Source organism: Odocoileus virginianus, chromosome 10 (assembly GCF_023699985.2).
Source record: "Odocoileus virginianus isolate 20LAN1187 ecotype Illinois chromosome 10, Ovbor_1.2, whole genome shotgun sequence".
NCBI lineage: Eukaryota > Metazoa > Chordata > Mammalia > Artiodactyla > Cervidae > Odocoileus > Odocoileus virginianus.
Genome location: NC_069683.1, coordinates 678124 through 685719, shown reverse-complemented (window position 1 = coordinate 685719; position 7596 = coordinate 678124). Strand labels below are relative to the sequence as shown.

Here is a 7596-nt window from a genome sequence, read left to right as displayed (position 1 = left end):
TGAAAATCCTTTGATGCTGAGTTAGTGTTCTCGAAGATAAGCAAACTGTATTCCAGATACTTTATAATGTACCATTTCATCCTTATCACTCAAGTTTTAGCTTTCCTCTGGACCTTTTCCAGTTTCTCTTTCTCCCCCACCCACTTCTCTAAGCATGATGATTGGAACATTGCAGTAATAGCTATCTGACAAATGTGGGAGCTGAGTTTTATTATGCTTTAATTCATGCAAGTTAATTATGGAGATATATTGAGTGGAAAACTCAATCCTTAGAGCATAGAAATTTAGAATTAATTCCAGGCCCTTTTATTTACTAGTTATGGAGTCTTGGCCAAGTGATATATTAACTTACATATCCATATTAACTCACATGTTCATTAAAATATTTCATTCCTTGTTAAAAATGGGAATACTAATTGTTGCCTTGATAACTCAGTTAGTAAAGAATCTGCCTGCAATGCAGGGTTCAATTCCCGGGTTGGGAAGATCCCCTGGAGAAGGGAAAGGTTCCCCACTCCAGTATTCTGGCCTGGAGAATTCCATGGACTGTATAGTCCGTGGGGTTGCAAAGAATCAGACACAACTGAGCGACTTTCACTTTCAGGATAATTGAGAATGAACTATAAAGCATCTGGCATGTAATGGGTGTTATATAAATTGTAATAAAAACAACAGCAGTAAGTGTTATTTCTGTTGTTATTACCACTTTAATCATGGTGGCCAGATGGTGGGTTTTATGTTATGTTTGCTTTATTTCTGAAGTTAAGTTTGGTTTATTCATCAACTAAATGTCCTATGTGTTTTTATGAGGACATTGGAAATGTCACATGGAATTAGTCTGGAAGTTTTTTGGGTTTTTTTTTCCAGTTCTAGTTTAGAACAGTTACTTTTCTGAATGTTTAAAGTTCGATTGTCTTCTTACTTCCAGTATTGCTACTGTAAAGTGCTTTAAAGTGACTCCTCTGTTGGTTTCAATATCTGGGTCGCGTGTAGATTGGTTTGGAGATTGGCTTCTGTGAGGCAGGGCCAGGTTAGGCAGGAGTCGGGCAGAGAGCAAGAGAGCGACCATCTTATACGCTCTGACCGTCCAGGAGGTAATGCAGGCAGAGCTATCGGCGAGTTTGCAGAGAGTTCCAGACTCGAGGCCATCCCACTTGGTAGTAGCTTGTATAGCCTCTTCTTCACCAGGCAATTTCTTGCCCTTGAGATGGCCTGCTCTTTCTGCCCCTGCACCTAGTCTTAGCACTTGCCTCTAAGAATTGCTGTTACTGGCTGTTCAAAAAGGAAGTAGAGAACAAATATTGATAGATCTCTTGAAAATAGAAATGAAAGTCAAAAAGAAAACCTCAGTAGACAGTTTTGATAAGAAGTAGAGAAAATTAACCATAATGCAGAAAAGAAGAGCAAGAAAACAGAAAATAGAAGAAAGAATATAATAAGAAGTCTAATTCAGGAGTTTCAATAGCAGTTACAGAAAGAGAAAAACCAGGGGTATAAAATAATTTAAAAACTTACATTTGAATACCCAGAAATATTGATGAAAATAGACCCATATGACTAAATTTCAGAACAGTTGCTACAAATGAAACACCCTTGAAGATTCCAAGAGGAAAAAAAAGTCAAGTCACATATAAAAGACTAGAAATATTAGTATTGGGATTTTTCAGTAACAATACTGGAAATGAGAAGACAATCAGCCTTTAAAAATTCAGAAGAGTAATTGTTCTAAACTAGAATTCTATACGCAACCAAACCATGCAACTGTTGAGAGGATATAAATTATAACATTTTCAGACAGGCACAATCTCCAAACTTTATCACCCATGTGCTATTTCTGAAAAGGCAGCTGGCATGTTCATTAGTTGTTAGTTATTAAGGAAAATGTAAATTAAACCTACAGTGAGATATAACTACAAATTTAGCTTAATGGTTAAAATAGAAAATTGAGTAATGCCAAACGCTTGTGACGATGCAGAGAAATAGGATCTCTCATACACTGCTGGTGGGAATGTAAAAATGCTGATGGGAATGTAAAAATGTAAAGCCACTCTGGAAAAGAGTTTGGAAGGGTCTTACAAAACTTTACATGTACTTACCATGTAACCCAGAAATTGTACTCTTGTACATTTACCCCAGAGAAATTAAACTGTTTTCACACAGAAATCAGCACATGAATGTTTCTAGCAGCTTTATGCTTAAGAGAAAACTCTATTATAAACAACCCAAATGTCCTTCAGTAGATGAATGGTTAAACAAAATCTGGTACAACCATACAACCATACTTAGAATCCTACTCTGCAATTAAAGAGAATGAACTATGATCAAAGCTAGAGGAGGTGAAGAAATTCAAGCTGAGCTATTTCAAATCCTGAAAGATGATGCTGTGAAAGTGCTGCACTCAATATGTCAGCAAATTTGGAAAACTCAGCAGTGGCCACAGGACTGGAAAAGCTCAGTTTTCATTTCAATCCCAAGGAAGGATGATGCCAAAGAATGTTCAAACTCCCACACAGTTGTACTCATTTTACATGCTATCAAGGTAATGCTCAAAATCCTGCAAGCGAGGCTTCAACAGTACACAAATTGAGGATTTCCAGATGCACAAGCTGGATTTAGAAGGGACAAAGGACAGAGATCAAATTGCCAACATATACTGGATCATAGAAAAAGCAAGAGAATTCCAGAAAAACATCTACCTCATCTTCATTGACTACACCAAAGCCTTTGACTGTGTGGATCACAACAAACTGTGGAAAATTCTTCAAGAGATGGGAATACCAGACCACCTTACCTGCCTCCTGAGAACACTGTATCCAGGTCAAGAAGCAACAGTTAGAACAACAGATTGCCTGAAAATTGGAAAAGTAGGACTTCAAGGCTGTGTATTGTCACCCTGCTTATTTAACCTATATGCAGAGTACATCAGGAGAAATGCCAGGCTGGAGGAAGCACAAGCTGGAATCAAGATTGCCAGGAGAAATACAATAACCTCAGATATGCAGATGACATCATCCTAATGGCAGAAAGCGAAGAGAAACTAGAGCCTCTTGATGAAGGTGAAAGAAAAGAGTGAAAAGACTGGCTTAAAATTCAGCGTTCAGAAAACTAAGATCATGGCATCTCGTCCCATAACTTCATGGCAAATAGAGAAATAATGGAAACAGTGAGAGACTATTTTCTTGGGCTCTAAAATCAGTGCAGATGGTGACTGCAGCCATGAAATGAAAAGACTCTTGCTCCTTGGAAGAAAAGTTATAACAAACATAGACAGCATATTAAAAAGCAGAGACATTACTTTGCCAACAAAGGTCCATCTAGTAAAAGTTAGGATTTTTCCAGTGGTCATATATGGATGTGAGAGTTGGACTGTAAACAAAGCTGAGCCCCGAAGAATTGATGCTTTTGAACTGTGGTGTTGGAGAAGGCTCTTGAAAGTCCCTTGGACTGCAAGGAGATCCAACCAGTCCATCCTAAAGGAAATCAGTTCTGAATATTCATTGGAAGGACTGGTGCTGAAGCTGAAACTCCAATACTTTGGCCACTTGATGGGAAGAACTGACTCGTTGGAAAAGCCCCTGATGCTGGGAAAGATTGAAGGCGGGAGGAGAAGGGGATGACAGAGGATGAGACGGTTGGATGGCATCCATCTACATGATGGAAGTGAGTTTGAGCAAGCTCTGGGAGTTGGTGATGGACAGGGAGGCCTGGTGTGCTGCAGTCCATGGGGTCGCAGAGCGCTGGACACGACTGAGCGACTGAACTGAACTGAAATACAACTAAACACTCTCACACACACAAATGAATGCAGGATAAAAGATGACAAAAACTGAACAGTTCAAGTAACTGTAGTGTACCAGTGTCAGTTTCCTGGGTTTGATCTTGTGTCTCATCTACCTAAGATGTAACCAGTTGGATGATACAAGTGAAGGGTATGCCACACTCTTATCTTTGCAGCTTCAAAGAATTTTGAATGAGTCTATAATTACTTTAAAATGTAAAAAGAAGAAAAACTTTACAGGGATTGAATTGTAAAAAATGCATGCTGAAGTATAAAATGTAAAGTATGTGTGTGTCTTCATTTTTGTTTCTGTGTTACAAAGTCATCCAGAAAAAACGTCCGTCATAACAGGAAAATCGATAAATACGTTATATATGGAGAAGGGGGGGAAAGTTACTGGAATATGTGATTTTGTTTCTTGTTTTTGCTTTCTTGACAAAGGAGGACAGCAAAAGAGAGAAATGAATGAGATATGAAGTGAAAGAGGGTCATGAAAAAAATGCCAACATGATGACAAAGCAACCCTGGGATGACAGCTGGGTACCAGTGATGGAGAGTGGGCAGCCTGAGCATCCGCAGTGGAAACTTCTTCAAAATGATGAAACTGGTACCATCTGTAATGTGAATCATTGTGTTAAGAGAACTTAGAAAAACTAGTGGAAAGTTTTGGGTTGAAAAGCGAGAAGAAAAAGAAAAACCGTAATTCCAGGGGGAAACAATCACTGTTCAAATTTAAAAAATAGTAAAGAGTTCAGCTCTGATGGCATATATTGTCATAAAGATATAAACAACAAATTCTCTGACCAAAACTGCGAGCTTTTTAGCGAGCACTGGGGATGGGAGATGTTCGTGTATGTGTTGGTTGGGGTTTGGAAAAAAGTTAAATCTTGATCTTTCATTGTGAGAAGACCAGTGTTTTTCCACTTTTTCAAATCAAGCTATTCATAGAACATGATATTTGTCTGGTTCAGGCTGAATTCAAAATATTTTGAGTTCCAAATGGGCCTACTTGTGACTCAAGATAATTTTGTATGGCTAGCTGATTTTTTAAACCATGTAAATAAATAACAGTTATTGAAACCATAAAAAAAGAGGCTACTTCTACTGTGACAAGGCAAGTTAATGTATTAGAGGGGAAAATCTTACATCAAAATATGTTGAATCATTTTCCTTTTCCCCTTATCACCCATCAAGGGTGTGATAGAAAGAATTATGGCCCCCAAGAAAATCCTGTGGCCTAATTTCCAGGACTATGAATACAATGAAATATCACACCCATGAATATGTTACCTTAAGTGACAGAGGAACTTCACACAGTTACTGAGCTTACTTTACCATAGGGAGATTGGCCTGGATTATGTGAATGGGTTCAGTGTAATCACAGTTAATCATCTTAACAGCAAAAGCAGAAATTTGAGAAGGACTTGACAGACCACTGCTGGCTTGAAGGTGGAAGGAGCCACGTGAGAAGAAATGCAAGTGTCTTAGGAGCGGAGAGTGGCCCCTGGCACACAGACAGCAAGGAGACAGACTCGTGCCTGCAGCTGCGAGTCGCTGGCTTCTTCCACTGACAGATGAGCTCGGAGGAAAATCCCAGGCCTCAGAGCCACAGAGCTGGCCGGGAACCCCGAGCAAGTAACCTGTGCTGGTCTTCAACCGCTAGGTCGTGTCCGCCTCTTCACCACCCTGTGGACCGCAGCATGCCGGGCTCCTCTGTCCTTCTCTGTCTCCCGGAACTTGTTCAGATTCGCGCTGATAGAGTCGACGGTGCTGTCTAATCTGATCTGCTGCTGCTGCCTTCTCCTCCCACCTTCAGTCTTTCCCGTCATCAGAGTCTTTTCCAGTGAATCGGCTCTTTGCACCAGGTGGCCCAAGTATTGGAGCTAGTAACATAACCTGACTTCTGACCTATGGAGACTAAGAGAGAATAAATTTGGATTGTTTCAAACAGCTGTGTCTGTGGTAATCTGTTACACAAGCATCTCTGTCCTTGGGGACTCTCCAGGTAGGAACGCTGCAGTGGGTTGCCGTGGCCTCCTCCAGTGAGTCTTCCCGGCCCAGGGATGGAACCCAGGTCTCCCGCATTGCAGGCAGATTCTTCACCATCTGAGCCACCAGGGGAGCCCAGGAATACTGGGGTGGGCAGCCTCTCCCTTCTCCAGGGGAAGGGTAATACAAGAGGATAGTAGTTAGAGTTTTTTCCATTTTGAGCAAGATTTGAAATATGTTGTTTTTTGTTATTGTTGTTGCCTTAGCAACTCTTATTCAAAATAACTTCTGTGACAAATAATTCTGTCTTTCCTCAGCCTAGTACCATAAAAGGTTTCCCTCCTAGGTCACAGTCCTACTGAATGTTTAGCAATGGGTTTAATCTGTGCAGCTATTTATGGACAATGCTAAGTTCTCTACAGATCTTGGCATCTTCTGGGCCCTAGATTCTCTCCATCTGACCAGGACAAGAGAGAAAGAAGAGATGGTGAGAATAATGCAGGCCATTTGGGGGTCAGGCCTGGAAGTGGGGAGCATCACCTCGTCAGCCTTCCACTGGTGATAGTTACTTTCCCACCTCCCAGCTGTGGGATGTTCAGTCCAGCAAATTAAAGTGCACTTCTGGATAACCAGCTCATTTTTCCCAAGGTTTCTTGGCAACTGTAGGTATAAGGTAGTAGCATCAGAAAATCGGGTCTTCCCAATATTACCCCCCCCCAAAAAAAAACACCCAATAGTGATTCTAGGAGAAACATATTATGTTTAAAATAAGGTGGTAAGAAAACCCTTGGATTGCCTTTAAGTAAATCATAAATGCTCTGGTTCCCTTCCTCCTTTCGCGCCTTGCCTTTATGAACAGCTGCTTCACAAGTGATTCCCCTGCACTGGCTCCTAGACACATCGGTTCTGTCAACGCTACACCCGGATTCACTGATGGGATGGCCTCAGTTTCTCAGAGAGGGGAAGCAAGGGGAACACTTGACCACTCCAGCAGCTGGCAGAGGGGAAGCACGCCTTTTCCCGAGTGGTGTTTTCATCTTGCTTTTACCCTAAGATTCTTCAGCAGCAGCCCAGCCTGGCCAGACCCCAGTGGGTCGGCGGGGAGAGGAAGAGCTGGCGTTTCTCTGGGTGGCCAGTGGCAACTCTGCACCCTCCACCTGCCCGAGGGCTGGGTTGAATTAGAAAAATGCCTGTTTTTTTTTTTTTTTTTTTGTATAAATGTCGAAACTCTGTTTTCTTCCTAAGATACAGTTTTTACAGCTGTTTGAAGTTCGTATATTTTTCTCTACTGCAGACCTTACACAAAATTGAAGAAGAATGTTAATGTTCAATTTTTACTATCCTGTATTTAAAAGGTGGTTTTTTTTTTTTTTTGTGGATCTATTTGTTAATGGACCCAAAAAATGAGTATTCCCAGCCAAAAACAAGCACACGGCCAGTCTTTCCAGCTGTGTCACTGCCCGACTGCATGTAATTTCACTCGCCTCTAGGTGAAGGCCCCAAGCTCATGCTTATGTTTTTAAACATAATTTACTGAATCCCTACTAGAAAGATCCTTTGTGCAGAATCCTGTAGAAGACATAGATATAGCACGATCTTGGGGTAGTCATAAGAATACAAGAGAACTATGAGAGTATCCGTGACTTCAAAAAAGAAGGAAGTTGAAGAGATATTCCTGAAATACTATTTTAAACTTCTTGAAATAGAAAAAGGAAAAAAAATGCAGAAGTCAACAAGAGTGGTAAATTTTAGCGGGAAAAAGGCTGGTGAATAACCCCAAATGTATCAAACACAGTTCAAGGAGAAAGCAGATTGCAAATGTAATCAAG

At 40.8% G+C, this 7596-nt stretch overlaps 1 long non-coding RNA gene across 2 annotated transcripts in view; it reads left to right on the top strand.

Moving 5' to 3' along the window:
• The window catches only part of LOC110134389 (uncharacterized), a 78820-nt gene extending 73092 nt beyond the window's left edge, over positions 1–5728 (top strand). For both annotated transcript variants that reach the window (XR_011489827.1, XR_011489826.1), the window contains one exon: positions 4220–5728. This is a non-coding gene — a long non-coding RNA (uncharacterized lncRNA). The remainder of the gene's footprint in view (positions 1–4219) is intronic.
• The last annotated feature ends 1868 nt before the right edge of the window (positions 5729–7596 follow it).